The following is a 23,050-nucleotide window of genomic DNA, read 5'->3' as shown; positions in this document are numbered from 1 at the left end:
TCCTAACTCACTGATAACACTGTTAACTCACCGTAAGCAGACCATGTCGCAATAAAGTTAGCATGCCGGAGTGGAACACGAACATCCATCATAATGTGTCACTTTCTTATAGCCTCTTTGGGTTCCCGAGGACACCAGAGGTCGTCATTCCAAGCTCCGGTTCTTCTCTGGATGCTCTTCCCTGTTCAGCCAAACGCTTGTGATGATGGGAAGTCCACCTGATGACAACTGTAACCACAACCTAGGTTCCCGAGGGTACCAGAGTCGTCAATCCAAGCTCCTGTTCATGCATGATGCTCTTACCAATCCAGCCTGACACTCGTGATGATGGGCAGTTCACCTGATGATATTTTAACAAATATATTCTTTCCGTATGTTTTTTGGTATTATTGCAAATTGTTTTGGTATATTGATTTTTTCGGCTCCAAGTCCTGAAAACAATATTTAAATAATAATATACCTAAATTAAATATACTTCAATTATTATTGCAAATTGTTCTGGTATATTGTAATTTTGGGCTCCCAGTGCTGATAACAATATTTAAAATAATAATTTACCTAAATTAAATATACTTAGATTGAATAATTTATAGTTTCTGACAATCCACTGACATCACAGTACATTGCATAGAGAAAAACTTGCAATAATGCCATCTATCTTAATGCCATATATTCTCTTAAATTTTTCCTCTAGTAGTAATTTTATAAAATTTCTTATTATGATGTATGTAAAGCTGCTTTGCAACAATGAAAATTGTGAACGCGCTATTTAAGAATTGTTTTATTTTATTTTACATAATTTTACGGTAAAATGAAATCAGGTTAAATGTAACATGAACTCTAATTAGAAATAATTTGAAAACAGAATAGAAGTAACTTGAATTTACTTTTTGCAAAATTAATTTGTGGTCAAAAATGATCATAACCTTGTCAACTTCACTGTCTTTCTCACCACTTGCCAAGTTTTAGTATGGATGGATGCAGCTAAGTAACATTTACATAACACAAGAAGGAAAAGCTGCTCCGAATTGTACTCTCTGACATAACCGGAGCTCAGTCCATTGTGCATCTGTTTCCCGTGTTCTCTTCTTCAGTCTGGAGCTTATAAAGTCGCAGCGGTGATGGATAATGTGATTTTAACACCACAGAGCAAAGACAAAATAAACCCAGGCCCATCAAAGGAACATTCCACAGAATGACAAAATCTCTTTCACCTGCTGTTTGAGATGCTGTGCAACATGGGAGAAAACTGAGCTCACTGCCCTGCAAGCTTTTTATTCCTCACCGTGGGACGCCCGAGCTTCACATTACCACAATACGTGTGCCAGTGAGCCAGGAAACCATGACAATTAAGCCACGCCTCTGAGGTTGAGTAAAAGCTCAGGGACACATCTCTCAAACAAAATGGTAGAATACGGCTGGATACCACTGGGAGGGATGGAGGCATGCTCTCATACTCCGGTAAGTATTCTTTCACAGTTTATGGAGTGTTTCTGACTTGACAAACAGAGATTTGCCCTTAGGCTTTTTGAGACATTAATACTCGTTGGAGAGTTATAAAGGAAAATAGTAAATTAGGTATCAGCACAAATCTAAACGACACAAAAATAAATGATTCTAGCTGTTAAAGGCAGCTAGTTGAACCATCTCACTTTCTCCTGCATTAACTCACCGTGGACAAAAGCGAAAACAATTGTAACCCCTCAGTTTCAGTTCTTCTCCCGTTCTCCAGAAACTCACTATAGCATTTCCACAGATTTATGGCATAACTGGATGAAGGCCAGATACACTCACTCACTTTCTCCAAATAAAACATATTTTAAAATAACATAAGCTGTGTTAATAACATGTAAGTGGCCATCTAAAACAGACCCCTGGGTGGGGAATGATAAAAAGAGTTTCTTCATCTTGATTTGTGTCAGACCCCCTCCCCATCACTGCAGGCCTCGTCTCTGTTCCAAGTCAAGAGACAGCATTCCAGTTTATACAAAGGGTACAGGCATACTCTTTCATTATTCATGATGGATATCCGCTTTGTGTATGACTCTGTATTTTTGTTTGGTCTGCTTTATTTTTGTCTTGAAAGTTCTTTCTCATTGTTTTGAAAGAAACCTTCAATTAGACAGACTACGGCTGAAAGACTGGTCTTGTGAAGTTTCTCATGTTGGTTGAGGTTGACCGTGCAGATTTGTCATCTAAAAATGTTTCAATGTGCTCTCTTCTCAGCACCTTGAGATGTGGCACACACAATAGATAATTCAATAGCAAGTGGTAGTCCACAAATGCCGCTCACGTTGTCATTTTACACACAGTACATGGAAACATCATATATTACTGATCGTGAACAACAAAGTCAATTTTGAAAGAACTAAAAAACACAAGGGTAAGAAATAAAGAAATGTTTTTCCAAAGTTTAGTTCAACTCATTATTGTAAATATACAACCAGCTGTAGCGCTGAAGGGTGTACAAACATTACCTCAAAGAAGCCCAAAGTAGCTGCCAACCAACAAGGACAATATCATCTTTGATGCCAAATAGTATGACTTTGTAAATATGGTTAAATTTTGTTATTACAAACATCTCGTGTACATGACCCAACTTGTTATGAACATGCACTAAAAAAATTTTCTTGCAGATAACCTAAAAATTAATGGGGTAACATTTTAAATGCCTTAATTCAACTTAAAAGTAATAGCTTACATACGGGACTACACCAACAAAAGTCATTTTTAAGGGTTAAATAGGGTAAAACATTTCTCCTTATTTTGAGGAATTGTCTGGGATAGCTGCATCTGTGATTGTATACTTTTACTTACTTTAAACTTTCTCTATGTATTATTTTATGACTTTCAAGAGCATTTTCTTTTGTGCTTTATCTTTTCTCCAAAATGCTTGACACATTTGGGCTATGCTAATCTCAGATGGTGATTTTATTTACTAAATGGTTCCAAATCCTAGAGACCTTTAAGTCACTTTATTGTTATACAATTTACTACAAAATAAAAGATGATACTTTCTTTTTCATATAATTTGACTACTGTATAAATAAGAAAATTATATAGAACCTATCCAACTGGCTATTACAGCGCAGTACAAACAGGGAAACATTTTTGCAGAGACCATTAAGCAATAAAAACATCTTGGGTTCTTTAATGCAGCAGCTTATCAAGTTGAAGACCTCAATAGGTCAGCCTTCAGTACACACAACATTTTCCTTATAACATTTCAAAAGTTCTTGCCATTTATGGCATAAGTAGCATGTTTACCAGGAAGATGTGGCAGATCTACAGACCATTACAGGTATTCACTACACACTCTATCAGAATGAAAACAGGTGACGTCATCCATGATGAAGACCCGGTCTGCTCTCCTATTTGTGTGTGTGTGCAGATTAATGGGAAACATTAAACCTACTGAGACTCCATGTTGAATTATGCCTTTGGATTTTTCCCCCAGCTATTACCTTCACCCTCTGGAATGCCTGTTTCAAGTTTAAGAGGCTGTTTCCAAGCTCTTTGCAGGGAGACAAGTTTTGAAAAGGAGATGCTGACCTAAGAGCAATCCTGGCCTTTGACGGCAAGATGTTTTTAAAAAACATGACCTTGCAGAAAATTGGCATGCTGGTTAGCACCACCACGAGAGAACACAATGCTTACAGTGTAGGCACCTTCATTGCTTAAAAAGAGAACAGGCATTTGATTTCTGTGAATGGGCATTGTGGAACTCCTCACCTCTTAAAACAGAGGACAAATTAATCAAACAGGTTGTTTTTGTCGTACTCTATTGATTTCATATATACTGGGTAAAACACATTTTTGGGTAGTTTATAGAAATTTAAGTAGGCTCAATTCTCAAGATAATAATTTCCTGACAGGATAGTTCACACACATTTTTTTAATTCTTTCATCACTTACCGTCTTGTCGTTCAAACCTTTACGACTTTCTTTCTTTTGCAGAACACAATTTTTTTGTAGAATGTTGGTAACCAAACCACATTGGCCACCATTGACTTCCATTGTATGGACCCAAACCACTGAGACATTTCTCAAAATATATTGTTTTGTTTTCAACAGAAGAAAAAGATATATAGAGGTTTGAACGACACAAGGGTGAATTAATTATTACAGCCTGTTTATTTTTGTCCATGCCTTATCTATGTCTACGTTTGTCTTGTGCTTAGTTGACTACATACATGGTTGCTTTATGACATTGAATATGGCAAATATTATCGCTTTTATATTTTTACACGGATCAAAAATTTAATGAACAACTCGACAAACACTGTTTTTAATATTACCATGTGTTGCCCAGACTCTGTTCTCTAATGGCTTTCTTGGAAAGCTCTTTGGATTGTTTCCGGAAGATTGTTCTTTGTCAGTTAAGAACTTTATTTATAATGATTTGTTTGCGTGGGGAGAAATCAGAAAGGCTTGCGTTTCACGCCAAGCATGGGTCCGATTTCCGTGTGTGTGTTACTGTGCATGTGCACTAGATAAAGTTTTCAAAGCATAATTTCACAGAAGATAAACAGGAGCTATGAAAGCCAGGATGTTTACCACAGATGAATCACAGGATTTACCAAAGCAGAAATACGTGTGGGCAGAGAGGTGAATCTTTAATGCATTTATACTGTAAATAATAGGTCCATTATGTTGAAAGACAGCAAAAGAAGAACAAAAACAACACATTTTGAAGTACCTGAATGAATTTAAATCCGCTCCATTGGGGAGTTCTGTGCCCAGGCTTGTAAAAATATGTTCAGCTGTGTATCAAGTGATGAATGTTTCAAATATTTAATTTTGAGTAGACTGAGGGCTAAGGGTTCTTTTTAGGTCCAGTGAACACTGCAGAACAGCAGGACTTACTATTGAACAACGACACAAAGGTCAAAAGGTGCTCCTCATTACTCACGCACACAATGTTAAATTGATGAGTCTGTACCTTGATGAATGTGGGTAGAGAGAGTTTCTAACTTGTCAACATAATAAATTATGTGCATACATTAACACAGTTTCTGATGAAGGTAAATCAGTAGCAAAATTTGAGAGCATGTAGATTTTATTTTGTGATCTTGCAAAGTAGGTATTTGTACCTGTACGCTCTGTCATGATTCTGCCGCATCGTGTCATATTTCTCTTGGTTTAGTGGCAGGATCATGACAGAACCTCATGTTTAATGTGGAGAGAGGCAATTATTATTGTTATGGCCTTCCATACACTCTCTCCGGTCTTGTCTCTGTTCCCATCCTCTCGTTACCTCGTTATTGATTAATGCCCTACACCTGTTCCCCTCTTGATTTGGTACCCTTATTTAATGCCCTTGTGTCTTCTGTCTTGTCCTGGTTCATTGTGGTTTGTGTGGTGAGTTCATGTGTATTGTTAGTCTAGTTTAGTGTGGTTAATGTTTAAAGTTTATTTTAAGTTTAAGTGTAGTATTAGTCCTGTCTTGTCATGTTATTGTATCCCTGTTTTGTTCTGTTACCCCCACGTGGGTCTATGTTTTATTATTTATTAAATATATGTTAACCCCTTACCCGCTGTCTGCACCTGGGTCCTCTGTCGTTGTCTCACCACTCGAGAATCATGACAGAATGAACCAGCCAAAATCGGACCCAGCAGACAGAGGGATCAATGCGGCAGTGGTCGAAGCCGCCGGGTTCCCCTCTAGGGTAAGAGGCTGCCGGACTCCCTTCCAGGGTCGAGAACACCAGACTCCCTGAGTCGGGGCTGCCGGACTCCCTTCCAGGGTTGAGACTGCTGGATTCCCGCTTAGGGCCGAGGCCGCCGGACTGCCTTCCAGGGTCGAGACCGCCGGTCTTCCCTCCAGGGTCGAAGCCGCCCGAATCCTGTGGCCGCCATAGATCCCCAGCCGGGCATTCCAGGTCATGCAGCCGTGTCTGCCGGCTATCCTGTTCGTGTCTGCCGGCTATCCTATTCGTGTCTGCCCTTGTTTGGACTTCCCTTTGGACTCTTGTGTGCCCCTTCTCTTGGACTCTTGTGCTTGCTCATTTTGATTTATTGTTTTATCATGTTTGGTTTTGCCTATGTCATTGTCTGTCTTGTCTTGTTTGTGCCTTGAGGAGCATCAGGTTGCTGCTCCTTAAGGAGGGGCTTCAGTCATGATTCTGCCACATCATGTCATGTTTCTCTTGGTTTAGTGACGGGATCATGACAGAGTGTCATGTTTTGTGTGGAGATAGGCAATTATGGCCTTCAATACACTCTCTCCGGTCTCGTCTCTGTTCCCATCCTCTCGTCTCCTCGTTATTGATTCATGCCCTTCACCTGTTACCTCTTAATTTGGTCCCATATTTAATGCCCTTGTGTCTTCTGTCTTGGGCTGGTACATTGTGATTGTGTGGTGATTTCCTGTGTCTTGTTAGTCTAGTCTCAAAGTTAATTTTAGTCTTGTTTTAGTGTAATGAGTCTTAGTCCTGTCATGTTATTGTATCCATCCCTTTGGCAAACGAGAAGCCCGCCAGAAAGCAGTTGGTATAACCATGCCCTACACCGTAATGAAACCTGACTTAAATCATTCTTAAGTCTCATTTGAAAGCGTGAGATTCTCTATCTGCATTTCAACGAGCTGTTAAGGCGGCAAAGTGTAGATATTTCTCTGAGCTATAGAAAATAGCCAGAAACCAAATATTCTATTTCCTACAATTGAGTCTGCTCATCATCCAAATGTAAATATTTTATCAGAGGCATCTGACAGTCTTTGTGACAATTTTGTAAGCTATTTTAATGACATAATTTCTCAAATTATGTCCACTATGCCAGTGTCATGATATAATTTGATTGATTGATCACTTCTTGAAGCATTTGTTGGACTACGGGGAATGGTATAACAGTGGTTTAGGTCATGTCTTACTTATCTAGATATTTTGTCAACATCGGGCTACATTCTTTATCATATGTACCCTTAAGGTATGGTGTACCTCAGGGTTGATTCTTGGACCGGTTTTTGTTCTTCATTTATATGATTTATTTAGAGTCTATTTTTAACAATTATGGGGTCTCTTTTCATGTAAATGCGATGATACCTAAATATTTATAATTATATTAGATTGTCTTGAGGAACTAAAACTTTGGCTAGCAAGGCATCTTTTATGCCTCAACGAGAGTAAAACTTAGAGTTGATCGTGTCTGGCCCGAATGAAATGTGTACACGATTTCAAAACGACATCTCTGTCACCATACAGTACCACTTGTGTCAGAGACTTGGGTGTTTGGTTTGATAACAACCTTAAAATGATCATTTTCGTCTTCTTGGTGAGGTGGTGAGGTGTATATTTTCTTCCTTTGTTCATTAGGTAAACTTGAGTTGTGACAATTAATGACTTTTTAGTTGACTCAACTATGTTTTTACGGCGTTCAATATATATCCATTAATATCATCAGTCAAAAGTTACAGCAACCTCTAGCATACAGAGAAACCGCTGTCCCAGTTCAAGAGAGCAATTAATTCCATAATTTATGTAGATAAAAGACAAATTAAATGAGGTAGAATGAGAACTCTTCAGTTTCCCCTTATAGAGGTTGTCTTTTTAATGACATAATGGTCCTTCTCTTTTTTTCCATTTGCCTATCCCTCCTCTCCTGAAATGGGACACAAGATCAGTTAATTAATTAATTCCTTCAGGAACTCACCCATTTGCTTCTTATCAGACACATCTTTATCTTTAAAAGCATCTTTTCTCTTTGCTTTAAGAAGTGTAAATCTATCCTGGCTTGGAATGGAGACTTGAGACTTCCCTGTGTCAAGTTAAAGAGTGCCAAGTGGAACATATTGTAACCTATATAGTTAACTGGGCCAAACTTACCAATACACGCAGACCCTTTTAAATAATAAACACACCATGCAAATGGACATCCCCTGTGGGAGCAACACGTTGGTGGTGCAGTGATGTTCTAAAAAATAAGACAAAAAAATAAAAGCATTTCAAACAATAATAGCTCATTAGCTCATACTACAGCAAGTCGACATATCCATGTGGGCTTAAGTTGCCTTTTGGGACGGAAGGACTGAGCTGCTGAACTATTAAAAAAAGTTTGTTCCTCTGTGAGCAGGTGCCACCTTCCACATCCAACTTTCCAACTGATTACTTTTAAAATGGGGCAATTAGTGCTTTGACTATTGTATTTCCTGACATTGCACATGCTGTGGGCAAAGCCAGTAATTAACAAAGTGGAACTGGATAGGAGTCCTGTTGTCAATGGTTGCTTGCTTGCTCTCTTCTCATTAGATGACTAGCATTATTCCAACAGTCTATTTACAGTTATATATCATATTAGGCTTTTAAAACAAAGTGTATTGAGTGTTGTGAGTGCATCGAGCACATTTTATTACATCTATCTTCGAATTTGATTGTCCTCAGTCGCAGGGGGCTGGCTCCAATCCCTGAATCTCAGGCCACACGGGTAAACCCTGGATAAATGGCCGATGCTTTGTCCCATTTTAAATTATAATTTTAAATAATTATGAACAGTTTATTAATCTTTATTAAATAACACAAATGTTAGTCTGAGAACTGTTATTAGTTTTCTGCCTGATGGAAATGTGTCATTCTTTACTACTCACCAACTACAATATACGACAGGGTGCAGATTCATTTTATTTTTTTAAGAACCCTGTATCCTCTAAAAATAAATTATTCCTAAAAAAATTACAGTTAGTCTTACATACAAATATAAAATCTCAGTTTCATGCTGTATTTGAAATATCCAGTTTGTCACACATTAACTATATATTTCTTTTCAAACTTTTAAAAACTCATTATCATCATATCATTACACAGTCACACTCATTTATAGGTTATTTAATAAAGATTGACTCCTTCCAGACAGGTGCAGTTCATCAGCCTCTCTCTGCATGTGAAAGCTGTACTCTTCCCATAGGTTTCAATCCCTCTAGACTCATTAATTCCTCTGTCTTCCATGTGCTCCCACAAGTCTCATATGCTCGTTCCAAATCTTATTTTATTTTATGCTCATATTTGACATCTTGAAACTTAGCTCAGTGGAATGAGGCGTGGAGAACTCAGTTGTTTACATGTGCAAGATTGTTATTCCCCCCCTCTCTCACTATCCCCCCTCTATCCCTCTCTCTTTCACTGACCAAAAATGGCCTACTTTTCTTTCTTATTCGCTCATGCCCCCTCCCCTCCAGGTCAACTCCAAAGGATGGATGATTGCGATTCCACTCTTTCCATCCCTCTTCTCCAGATGATTTAAGAAATTTCAGCTGGAACACGTTTTACAGCACAATTAATCAAACACAATGACATCTCAGGATGTCACCTGGAAAACATTCAAACTGGGCACATAGACAGAAACATGTATGACATCACTCATTCACAGGACAGTAGCTGATCTGAAATATTAATTTTACCCTGTAATGCTTGTAGAAAGTTCAACAAATGGGAGTTTTAAATGTTATACAATTAGAGTTCATAGAGTTGCAATAAGCAAATTATGTTTAAAATATTATGATAAACAATGTTTTTTTATATTTCAAGGTGATCGTGAAAGCAGTAATTCATGTACTAAAAATGTCCAAGCATGTCCAAGCATGGTGTGCTGCATCCTATTGCAAAACACGCTTTATCCAAAATGCAAATTGGATGAGTGCAAAACAAGATGACGTGCTAGTAAACAACCCTGTCAGTTAAAGAAACTCACTTTTAGTGAAATCACCCGTGTCTTTAATGGCCAACGACTGGAGGTCGGCTCTGTAACATTAGATGACATCAGCACTACATTACTGCATGTCTCTCAAAGTAGAAAGCTATTTGTTGTCTTTTCCACCATGAGTCACCTCATTTTGAAAAAGGTTTTACTGAGCTAGGTTTATGCCATCAACTAGTCAATGCCTGCCAAGACAAACGCCCTTCCTCCATAATGTAACCCACAAATGGCTTTGGTTGACCGCAGAGTGAAGTACAGTTACACCTGAACCTTAAAACAACAGATTTTACATAATTAAACTCCAGTGTTTTTCACATTGATTGTTTTTGCCCATTTGATCTGCCCGTAATCATTCAGCCATTCAATCTGAATGCCAATATAAACTTTCTTGCAGAACACTTGGCTCTAAAGTACAACTTGATTTCTGTTTATTGGCACACATCAGCGTTCCCTAATCAAACTCAAATCTTGACTTAAGAAATTATGAAAATATTTGATCTGACAAATATACTTTGGTTGCAAATAAACGTATGATAAAATAAAAAACACAGGAGGACATGTTGGAATTAATATCAAACAACATTAATATCAAACAATAATATCAAACAACCGAGGCAGTGACATCATCATGCTGGCAGGGGGCTTCATGTTATTCATGAAATTAGTCTTGGACATTTACTCAAAACATGTATAGCATATTGTAAACAAAACACCTGACACTTGTTTAAAAATGCGTCACCTGTTTATGTGCTTTGCACAAGTTTGATATAAAAAGTCAGATTATTGTAACAAGGCTCACAAAAAAAACAAAACATTTTGTTACACCTGATCATTTAATCACTAGTCAGACCCACGCTGTGTCAGCAGCTTTTGATCTCCAAACTGTGATACATAAATGGCAATATGAGATTGTGTTTAAACCTCTGCACACACACATGTATGTTTCCAAGTTGGACCACACATGCACACAAGTATCACATCCAAACAGTCCGCTGCTAGCCATTTTGGTGGCCTAAGCATAATTCCATTATGATGCATAACAGTAAAATTCAGATTGCAAGTTGCACCGAAATTAAAGTTATAGCAACATAGTTTGCTAACATGAACGTCAGCAAGTTTGAGGCGCATTACGATTAGTAGCAGCACATGCACATTTCCCGAATTTAAGTTGATTAAACATGGACTTACCTGCAAGTGATGCACGGGCATCATCTCGCAGTTTGTTCTTCTTTCTTTTCTCTGATCTTGACTCCTGCTGTCTTTTTGGGGCCATTTCCAAATAAGTTGCTTAGGCTACTGTCTGTCAAACTGCATCAGGCGCACGCACGATCAACCGCACCGTACATGGGCGGTGGGTGTCGGGTGTGGCATGGGATTCTTCGGCTGTTTTTTTTTTAACATGGCGCTTGATGCGCGTGGTGGGAGTGGCGGCGCTGCATCTAAACACTTTGACGATGCAGGTAGGCTATAGATTAGACACACAATTGAACAAAGATACAGGTAAATACAGTATGTGCAAATGCATGCATTTGTGGTTCAAAAAGAGGTGTTAATTCTACAAACACTATTCACTGATGGTTTTATCAATGACAACAAAAAAGTTAAGTGTCTCTTCAACTAACTGTTAGGTTGCACCATATGCTATACAGGGGTAATAAATAATGTTTCTTTTAAAAAGTGTGCGTGTGAGTACAAAAAGACTGAACTCCTGGTCTCAGATATATCACCCCTTTTTGCTGACCTGAATTTAATGAAAAAAAAAACGTTTCATCAACTGTCTTATTACTCTCTGTGTCTCCCCCTTAATCCTATGTTATACTTAGCAGTGAAAATCCAATCTAAACACCCCATAAATTGGATGACTGCATCATATTTTTATGGACTGTTTCCTTTCCCATGAGTTCATGCGTTGTTTCATGTTGGCTCTTCTCTTCTCTATCATAAGTATGAGACTACACTGGGGAACAGGTCACAAGAAGCAAAGGTTGCACAGCAAGCAGTCAGCAGTCCTTTAAGCTGCTAAAGGCAATACATACAAAGATAAAATAAACTACAGTATCATAATTAAGATGTATAATTAAAACAAAACATAAAGCACTTTAATAAATGACATTTTGTCAACACAGAACATTTTGGATTAAACTGTTACAACTGCAATTACAGGCCATTAAGTTTTTATGCACCAACATACATATTGTTTCTGTAGCTCAACTAGTAGAGCCTAGTGCTTTCAACACCATGGGTTAAATCCCAAGAAAACATCTTGATAAAATGTACACCTTGAATGCACTGAAAGTTGATGTGCCTGCCAAATATAAGTCTTATATACCTTCTCTGTTGTCTAAAACCAAACACTCATTATGGCTTATCAAATCATGTTAACTATTACAAAAGCAATACCAAAAGGCAACATTGCTAAATATTTTGTAACGTTTCCACCCATTTTAACAGCATACGGATTTACAACATGGCCCCTCTACACTCCTTAAATTAATGTGTGCTCTACAGACTTTTTTACTGTACAGAATAAGTGAATTCACAATTTGCAAAAAGAAGAACAGTGTAATTTATTCGGGTGACTGGTACTGTAACTCTCATACAAATATATTAAAAACTAATGAAACGCCTTAACGTTTCTGTTTGATCAAAACTTGTATTCTATAAGCAACGTAATTTTTGATTAGCTTATATAGTTTATTCTTTTTTCCTTTTTGTTGGCATTTCAAGAGTGATGTTGCAAAAGCATATGTTGCTTACGCTGATCGATTTGTCACTATGGCCAAAACAAGATTTGAATATAATACAGCTGCATCCTGTGAACCCTGAGGATTCAAGCCAACCTGAATATAACCAGCATATACATAAGCCATCTGGGCCAGCAAAATCAACTTCACATCCGGACTCCACAATCCAGCCAGAGTTCTTTGACCCAAAAACTGTTGCATTAGATGGGAAAAAAACAGTGAAGACGTTTCACAAATGGTATGTGGAGGAGATAAATAAAAAGACCACTAGCTGTGTCATTCTTAAAAAAAGGGGTGTAAGAGGGTGTAGATAGGGCAATAATAATGTCTGTAAGCTGCAGATGTAATGGCAAAACTTGAACATATTGTAACAAATTGTACATATTAAAAAACAACATTATAACTGCCTATTGCATTCCACATTATTTTCAGAAAGCGACAAATACTTAGTAGACGTTGCTCATAAACTTCATTAATTTAAGGTCTTGCGTGAATGCCAGCAGAAAGCAACTCTCAGAGCGTGGCACCAGTTGGTCATGACCGCACTTAAACACCTTGTATTTGTGGCACACCCACCTACCTGGAGACTCAGAGGCATAAAAATGCGTTAAGATCCACACTGACCTAATACTCACAGCAGCAGCACATTTAAAACCCCTAACTCAAACAGCCATGCTAAGCTGTCAAGTATTTCGGTGGGTCGTTTTGACCCAAGCGAGCAGGAGGGGCCAAGTCGGGTCACAGCTGCGCAACTCGCACACAAACCCACATGAAGGTATGTGCTCCAAGACTCACATATACAATGAAACACTGGTCTGGTATCTGCACAGCTGCATATACACACAAACAAAACTCTTAAGAACAAAACATGACTCACAATAGAAGGACCACTTCAATGCATATTTTGGCTAACCATTACATCCCAAGGGGACGTACAACTGTCACTCAAATTGCAGCTGTTTGACACACAAAAACACACGCACACAATATCTGACCAACACACACTCTGAGGTCTGCAGCTGGGCAGCAAAAGACGGATGATCTAACAGCAAACTGGGGGATTCAAGGGGAATTCCATAAACATACTGGATGTACAGGACTCACCACTAACAGCCTGGCAACATCAAAAGGATACAGTTTATGACTGGCCAGTGCACACAAAACAGCTTTAGTAATTAGAAACACAGTAATGTTCAAACTAAAAGCCAGAACAGAGATCATGAAAACACTAAAAGTTGAAATAAACCATAAACTTGGACTTGGCTTTGAATTACCCTGCACGTCCTCCACCCAAATTCTGAGCACTTAAAAATACAACTGCAGTCACTGCACCACCAGTCTCAGAATGAGCTATATTTGATTGTGCACTTACAAACATTTGGTTCACGTTAGTCACATCATATACCTGTCAAAATGTTTTCAGGAGTATACGTATATACTCTAATTCTGACTGCTTATGTATCGAGGGAAGCATGTTTTGCTTGCGATATGTGGACTAGCCAAGGGCTCTTGTTTAAATTACAAGCTGCCTTTGTCCACCTATGGCTTTCTCTCTGAAAATTGTTCTCTCCCTCCTTCTCCCATATTTCTCCCACAGATTTCACCCACAATCAGTGATTTGTACCGACACATGTTTTGATGGATGTGTTCTGTGCAATCTCATAAAAGGACCGTTTGAGCTGATTTGTAATATATCTGGATAGGCTCCAGATTAGTGGTGTGATTACAGGCCACAGAGCAGCCAATGGAGACCAGACCATGTCCACATATACTCGGCCTCTCTAGACACTTGGCGGCCTGAGACATTTCATCCAATATTCTGTTCTAAGCATGTTCAGACATTATCCAAATAAGGAGGGAATGTGGTTGGCCAGGATGCCTTTATTTTAGCCTTACATGTGGTCCAATTACAGTGTTACCAAGAAATTTGTATTGTTTGTATGTTCTGTATTTTATTACACAAACAAAGCCAGCAAGAATTTGCATCACATAAGCAACATTTGGGTATAAAACAGTACACGTAATCTGAATAAAAAAAAATCTTTAAGGTATCCAACGTTTTTCGCAATGTGCGATCCTTCTCGGATAATGACATTAAACTCCAGCCGGCAGTCTCATTAGATATATCGTATTATTTATGTAGACGGACAAAATTTATAAAAACATTACGCAGCGTTAACAATGGACAAATTCTTTGCCATAACCATCAACAGTTCACATTTCTAAAGTTGAGTCCAGTGTTCTTAACAGGGGAGTATTAAACTAAAGGTAAGATTTTGATACCCACACACACATATAAATAAACCTGAAAAAATCGTGTTGGATCTTTTACAAAAAAACGCAGTATTGGAGATCATTTGATTTTATAATAAATTACTATGATGTCACTTAGCCCTGCATGTATGCTTTATGTGTTAATAGTGATGTTCTATGCAATAACAATAAAGTAAATAAGGAAGTAATCAATATGTTGTGATGTTTTTGAGAGCTGCAGAATGCAGTTGTCAGAGCTAAGACCAAGCTGTCTTTAAATGTTATTTACTTTACACTCTTGTTGTGTCTTGTCGTGGGTTTTCTGAGCTTTCACTGGCGGTTGTGACAGCCTTTAACCCCCAAAATGTATTGAGATACTTTATTTTTAACCATTAACAGAAATGTCCTCTAACATTGTAACAAATACAAAAGAGCATCGAACAGGTAGTGCGGAGCATCAAACAGGAAGTCACTCGCAGCAATGGAACCCTCCATGGAGAGGTCAAGAAAAGGGTGGATATGTGGCAACAAGGGTAGAATTAAATTAAAGGAGTATTAGCTGAGTGTAAAACAGGAAGACATTTCAAGAGAAAAATAAAATGAAGTGTTTTGGGACAGTCGCACTTGACAGCCACGGCACGCTTGCTCTGAAGACTTTATTTCTGCTGCCTGTCTCTCCGAATTTTCCCCTAATGGTATCTCTTTGCCATTACAGCCTTTGACAGTACACAACATCCTCAGTTGTGACGGGAATGTTTTTGATCTGTCGGCTGCAACTCTGTCAGTTTGATGACAACACCTGCATCTCTTTCCGTTAAAGGCACTTAATGAGCCAAAGTTTCACACCGCATTCATATTACACCCACTTCACTGATTACCTCGCCTGGACTAAAAAAGGCACAAACCTCGACGGACACACACCTCAAGGGAAAAACAGGAGAAAAGAAGAAAATTAAGAAGACAATTAAGGTGAATTAAGGTGAGTGCGAGAAAAAAATCACTTTTCAAGAATGTACACTGCTTAGTCCCTTGACCTTTACCCTCCAAGCTCCAACGTGGTCCTGTTTCACCCACTGTCCAAACATATCTCATGCATGATGTGAAAACAAAAGCATGGTCTTGTATCAAACTTGCATTGTCTTCAACAAGCCAAAAGCCTTAAAATGAAATTAAGCCGTGTTTGTATTAAGCCATGTTGGCTTGTATGCTCAGCATCATGTGGGATTGGTTTAGAACATATGCAGAAAAGTGATAGAGAAACAGTGAGAGAGAGAGGAAAAAAACGTTTGAATAGAACATGAAACTTGGCAATGGCATTAAAACAAAGAAAAACAGACCATGTTTAAGACCATAGCTAGCCAGTTACAGCACAAGATACAGCAGACTTAAGAGAACGTCTTACAGTCAAGCAATATAATGCCACCTATGAATACTGGGATCTGACTTTATAAAATAAAGTAGATATTACAGCAAATATCATTATGTACCTTACTGTCTTCCTTAGCGTGTCAATTAGCACACAAATACTCGCACATGTTTAATCTAAATGTGGAATGAGAGAATCTCTTTCCCCTTATACATATGTGCCTTATGTAATGTCTTATGTTCTGTCTTCCCTGTTTGACAGTCATTGCGAATCACTGCATTCCCTGTTGTCTCTCAGGCTCTTAGTTAAAACCGTCCGTTGCTAATCAGGCTTGTCTGATGTTGGACTGCACTCTTGGCCATGGCTGTGAGAAAAATGCTTTGGTTTATATCTAAGAAGAGTGGGCGGAGCCTGGCTCTGACAAAGTGAATAGACTACTGTACATGTTCTTATTTTTAAATAAAATTATGTATTAAGTTGCATTTTTGCACTGCAGAAAGTGACCAGATGTCAAAAAGAAACTGTGTAACATTAAACAGACAAAATCTGTTTATACTGTACAAATAATCATAAAACAAGAATAAGCAATTATATAACTACCTACTACACATTTAAGCCTAATTGTGCATCTAAATCAACCACAAAATCCCACACTAACTATATCACTAAGTGTGCTATGTCATGTCTTTTAAAGACATCAGTCTGTCAGAATCAGAGAAAATAATTATCAAATTTTGGCACTTGTTTGCTAGTTAAATATTAGATACGTCACTATGCACATATGCCTTATTGTTAGCTACACAGCATAAAGAGAAAGGAAAAGAAAAGGGGTAAGCCAGATATTTTCAGCAGGGAACAACATTCATCACAAAGAATGCACTTAATAGAAACAAATAAATATCACCAAGGAACCACTACAAATAAAAGTACTTCTGTGGAGTGTAAAAATTCTGCAAGATTCCTACAGGAGTATTTTCAATCATGGTGTCTTCCATTTTTTTAACTATTTGTTTTTCCACTGAGATTCTACAAAACATCCTAGAACTAAAGGGGAAGTTCACCCAAAAATTAACTTAGTGTGATATTAAGGTGACATCCAAGAGATTTCCAGGCCTCCTAATAGACATCAGTCTATGAGCCAGGTGTCAGCCTTTGCCAAAAGTTTAGCAAAAACTGACAACATGATGTCTATGAGGCTGCCTGGAAATCTCTCGGATGTCACCTAAATATTGTCATTTGTGCTCCGAAGACGGTGGAAGTTCTCTATACATGTCATGTGGGTGAGTCAAAAATCACACAAAGTTGATTTTTGGGTATACTTCCCCTTTAAAGCAAGCTACATTTGGAGATTATTATGTTAGACCAACTAAATAGTTCTAAATTAGACAAAATTGCAATTTAATTTCTAGGAAAATGTCAATCAATTATTTTAAAAGCATGCTTTAAACTGGGGGGTTCTAAAGATCTGTAAAATCATAACGTAATCTAACATGGATAACATTTATGTCAGTGCATTCATTTAACATTTTCTTCAAAACATGGGTGCCACTTGTGATTTTACACTGCCTTCACACTTGTAGCCTGAAATCCAGGATGTTCACAGAATACTGCAAAAAATAACCCAATGCCGCTCTCTCTAGGACAAGCAGTAACACTGCAGTGCTAAGAATCCAGTTGTTAGTGGAATGATTTGTATTACATGGATTATAAGCTTAACAGTCATTAAGTCTAATAATGTACTTACTCTCTTGTCACTCAAAACAATGTATAATGACATCATCACTTCAGACTATTTGTTATTTTGGATTTATGCTGGAATGAACCAGAGTGCTAAGTAACCATTCCCATAGGAACCATTTTATAAAACGCCAAAGTGCTCCAAATTCAATCTGAACTCACAACTCTTAAATCAGTTTCCTTCAATTGTTTCACAATTTATTGTGAAATTCCTCCCACATTGTTCCAGACTCATGTTGTCAAAATCACTTCTCTTCTGTGCGAGATAGGTCTAAATCGGATTCCAAACATGAGCATCAGTCTGTGTGGAGACTTTGACTTGATGTTTTCAGTCTGTGTCATACAAACGCGTTAAGCATCAGCTCATAAATCCAGCCTGACCTGATTCTGACCCACCATTTGCCTTCCTCAAACCAGCACTAACTCTCAACAGCCTCAGTCATGGAGCCAGAGTACAAAACCTTTGGGAATATAACTCTGTGAAAGAAATGCAAAAGCAATTGTTTCATAATGGAGAAGAAGAGTGTGTATATTGGCAGGTTAGAGGGATTGATGTGTGTGGGATCAATGTTGAAACTGATGCTGGACGTGAGTCTGGAAGATCTGAATCATAACGTGAGTCCTTGCACTCACACTTGTTCTTCCTCTTTCTGCACCTATTTATTATTCTGTTCATCCTTAAAACATACCCATTTAAAAGGGATCATTTCGAATCACTTTGCAAACAAAAATCTGAAACAGAATAAGACATGGTGAAACCAATACAAGAAAGATAAATTACATCCGAGGAACGTTCTAACTCACTGCTAGGGACAAATAGTGCATGAAAACTGAAGTCATTACAACTTTGTTGACATAAGGGAAAAAGAAACACAGGTTTTCCATAGTCTGGACTTGATGGTGAAGGTCCACAAAACTCTGGAACGCTAGTGGATATTTCCTCTCATCAATAAGTCCATCCTGGGTGGCCTTTAAAGAAATTACAGTCACAAATTGTCATCCAAATGTCTCACGCATGGGATTATGGCCAAAGGCAGAGCAGTCATAGTAGCTAACAGTGACTCCAACAGCGAAGCATTGGCGATCAGAGATGTTTATACAGCGAGAAATAGACAGGTTAAGCCAAGCCAACTCCATCCGTAGACCCTGTAATACGTGTTGTTATAAATTCCTGATGGAAAAAGTTCAAATGCCCTCTTGTCCCCTGGCAACTCTTTAAAGGTGCTGACAGCTGCATTGTCTTGCATCGTACACTGGGAGCCAATTCTCTTTTGGACTCTGTTGGTACATGCTTTTTTGGAACAGAATGCCACCCTTTCATTTCTGTCAAAGGTTCATTATTGTGCTGCAGCAACAAGTTCGTAAGACGTACTCACATGTCACACCATTCCAGTAAATCCCTTTTATTCTCTGTATTTGTAACATTTGGCTCGGGTATAAAGACCTTTTAAAGATGAAAAGCAGTGGGTAGTTCTCAGTAGGCATTACATTATGATTATGCAAATAGGCTATGCAATGCGTTATTGGAAATGTTAAGCAGATCTAGTCTAAATCCTACATGACATCACAATCTGTGTGGTCACCCTCTGTGAAGCCGTTTCCTTACAATTCATGGTCATTACGGCTTGCTAGGCCGCGTGCTGTTTTAGAGAGTCAGTTTTAAGTCTGATGCGAAAAAGTCCATGACATCGTAAATACAAGCTCTTTTCTCACACACCAGGCTTTCTCACTGGTTTGGCTGGTGTGTGGTGTACAGTCAAATGCATTTCTGACAATGTGTGTGTTCAAACTAAAGCTGAAAATTAAGTTTAGCGCACACACAGCAAGAAATTACTTCTTTTATATTGCTCCATAGATTGATCAGAACACAAGAAAGCAAAACGGAAATTAAAAACTTGTCAAATATATAATGTAAAATATCTAGGCCTAAGAGCCTGTGTGTTACCACTGTAACTCTGGTTGAACCGGTACAACCATCATCATTAATGATAATGGATATTTCCGCAATGACACCTTGCATTAAAATAAGCAACAAGTTTAAAATGCCGCTTTCCTGATCGTGTCACTCTCCATGATTTCGTGCCCTCTGGGCAATATTGCTGCCTTCACATGCTCTCAGTAATTAAATAATTCCCACTTCAACCCTGGAATATTTAATGGAACGGTGCTCTTTTAATGTTGGCAGATACTTGTAATGTTTTAATGCTACTAAATCATTAGTAATATTAAAGTTTAATTTTACTAAATTCTTTTAATGTTACCAATACTGCCTTCACGGATGTTATATGGGAATAGTTTTCAACCGCACATCCTACTGTTTAGTTTAACTTATTCTGCAATATTGGTGAAATACATGCTATTTTCTCACAGTGTATAAAACCTACAATATCCTTCAAATTGTGATTCATATACTGTATATATAAATATGAAGAGTTTAGTTCCAAAATGAGAATCTTTTCAAAGATCATGATTTTTTATCGTTCATTCCAATTAATAAAATTCAAACTGCAGTTGGTTTGTTTTTATTTAAGCATAATAACAAAAAATAAAGCTAACTATCACAATAAAACACAAAAATGATAACACAATAAAAAACATTCTTTTATTTAAAACTTTCAGTTATCTCATTTTGGAACCAAACTCTTCATAGGTACTAATTAAATGACAAGGCAATGAAGCTGTTGCGGAAAAACAAATAAACCATATCGGTCTCAGCAGAAATCCTTCTTCTATCTGACATTTTGATTATCAGTTAGCTATATTAACTCAAAAAAAAGGGAATTACAGTAGTCAATACGTGAAGTAACTAGCATGTACATGAATAGCTGTAGAATTTGGTGTGAGAAATGGACGGAGTTTAATTATAGATTTATAAATTTATCAACTGAAAGTGAAAAACGATTGGATTTAGATTTGGTTCCAACGAGGAGAATTTTGGTTTTGTCTGTATTCATCTTAAGAAAATTACATGTAAACCAGGATTTTATCTCTTCTAAGAAATCCAAAAGAGTGAATGGGACAATTTGGCTTAGAAGACAAGTAGAGCTGGGTATCGTCAGCATAGCAGTGAAAACTAACGCTATATTTCCTAAAAATGTGGCCAAGGGGTAGTAAGCAAATAATAAATAAAACAGGGCCCAAAACAGGGAGCCTTGAGGGATACCAGCTGTAACTGTCATGAACTGTGACAGAGAACCCAAGTGCAGGCAGCAAAACGGGGATGAAGGGGTTAACAAGGACTTTAATACTAAAACAGGAACAAAACAAAAACCCACGAGGGGGTAACAAAACAGGGTACACAATAAACTGAACTAACTAAAGACTAAACACTTGACAAGAACTACAAAACACCTAGACTAACAGAACACTGGAACAACTGGGCGGTTGTGGAGAGGCTATCGAGGCTGGAGAGTGGTGCGTGGCAATGCCCACAACACCCATCTGCAGAGGACCACTCTCGGGTATCGCTACCAGCGGAGATGAGTAAAATGGGTTCGATGAGGTCGCGGACTCCGAACGCGCTGCGGCAGTTAACCACACGGCATCGAAATCCAACGGCCTTATCGCCCTCATCTCCGAGCGAGAGAGTGGCTCTCTGAGACCGGTGTTGAAAAGCACCGCCAGCTCCCTCTCCCCGAACACACCTTGTTCCGCGATGTCCAGGAACCTCTCCACATACTCATCCACAGTCTCACTCCCCTGGCGAAGACTGCAGAGGCGACGGGCCAAGCTGGACCGGTCAGTATCCATGCTGCTGCGGGGTTCTGTAGTGGCTCGTTCGTTCTGTCATGAACTGTGACAGAGAACCCAAGTGCAGGCAGCAAAACGGGGATGAAGGGGTTAACAAGGACTTTAATACTAAAACAGGAACAAGACAGAAACAAAACAAAAACCCACGAGGGGGTAACAAAACAGGGTACACAATAAACTGAACTAACTAAAGACTAAACACTTGACAAGAACTACAACTACGAAACACCTAGACTAACAGAACACTGACACTGACACTGACACTGACACTGACACTGACACTGACACTGACACTGACACTGACACTGACACTGACACTGACACTGACACTGACACGATTAACAACTCCAAGACATGGCATGGCATGGCATGGCATGGCATGGCATGGCATGGCATTAAGCATGAAACAGGTAAAGCATACCAGTACAACGAACGAGCACAAGACAACAGACAAGAGGGCATTAAATAGGGGAACAAACACAGGATAATTACTGAGGGGCAGGTGAAGGTAATGAAACACTAATGGGAAGGCTAACGAGACAAAAGGGCGGGAAACACTGACGAAACACGAGAAAGCACATGGCAAGTCAGAATCAAAACAAAGCCATGTCTTTCTCACACAAAACCTAAGGCTATGCCATGACTCCGCTGCAAGACCAAGAATAAACATGACATGATAGCGGAATCATGACAGTAACAGATGAAATGTATGATTTTAAACAAATTGAGTTGTACAAATTGAGTCCGGCCAGAGAGGTAAGATCTGAACAAACTATGAGGGACACCAGTAATACCTATAGAGAATAGTCTGTCCAACTTGATGGGAGATTGTATCAAAAGCCATGCTTAGATCAAGTAAAAGGAGTATAGTTGAAAGCCCAGAGTCGGCTAACATCAACAGATCATTGACAACTTTTACTATGGCCATTTTGGTACTATGCAAATAGAAAATTTTCAAGTAGACTATTTTTTGAGAGATGATAATGAACCTGAGATCCAACAGCTTTTTTTAAAAAAGGCTGGTTGGAAATTTTTGCGAAAATTAGCAACATTTTTTGGGTCAGCCCCCAGTTTCTTGAGTCTTGGAGTGATTACAGCAACCTTGAAGGATGAAGGAGACACACCAGTAGTGAGAGACGAGTGTATGATATCGGTTATTATATCAGATAAAGAAGAGAAACAGAGTTTTACCTATGGGTAGTTAGTGGATCTAATTGACAGGTAATAGACTTTGATTGTTTGATAAGACCTAAAATTGCATCAACAGTTAGAAGTTCAAAATTGCTAAATAAAGAGAAAAGAGAGTTATGAGATATATATACAGCAGATCAGATGCAACATTTTTGTGAGAAATTAATTGTTGGTGAATATTTTTAATTTTAGTATTAAAAAAGGTCATTAATTTATCAGATAAATCACTAGAATATAGATGAAAAGGAAAGGTATCAACGAACAAAATATTAGAAATAAAATTAGAATAAAAATATAAAAAATTTAACTTTGAAATGGGCTA

Source organism: Barbatula barbatula (genome assembly GCF_947034865.1).
Source record: "Barbatula barbatula genome assembly, chromosome: 2".
Classification (NCBI taxonomy): domain Eukaryota; kingdom Metazoa; phylum Chordata; class Actinopteri; order Cypriniformes; family Nemacheilidae; genus Barbatula; species Barbatula barbatula.
This window is presented reverse-complemented; position numbering follows the sequence as displayed.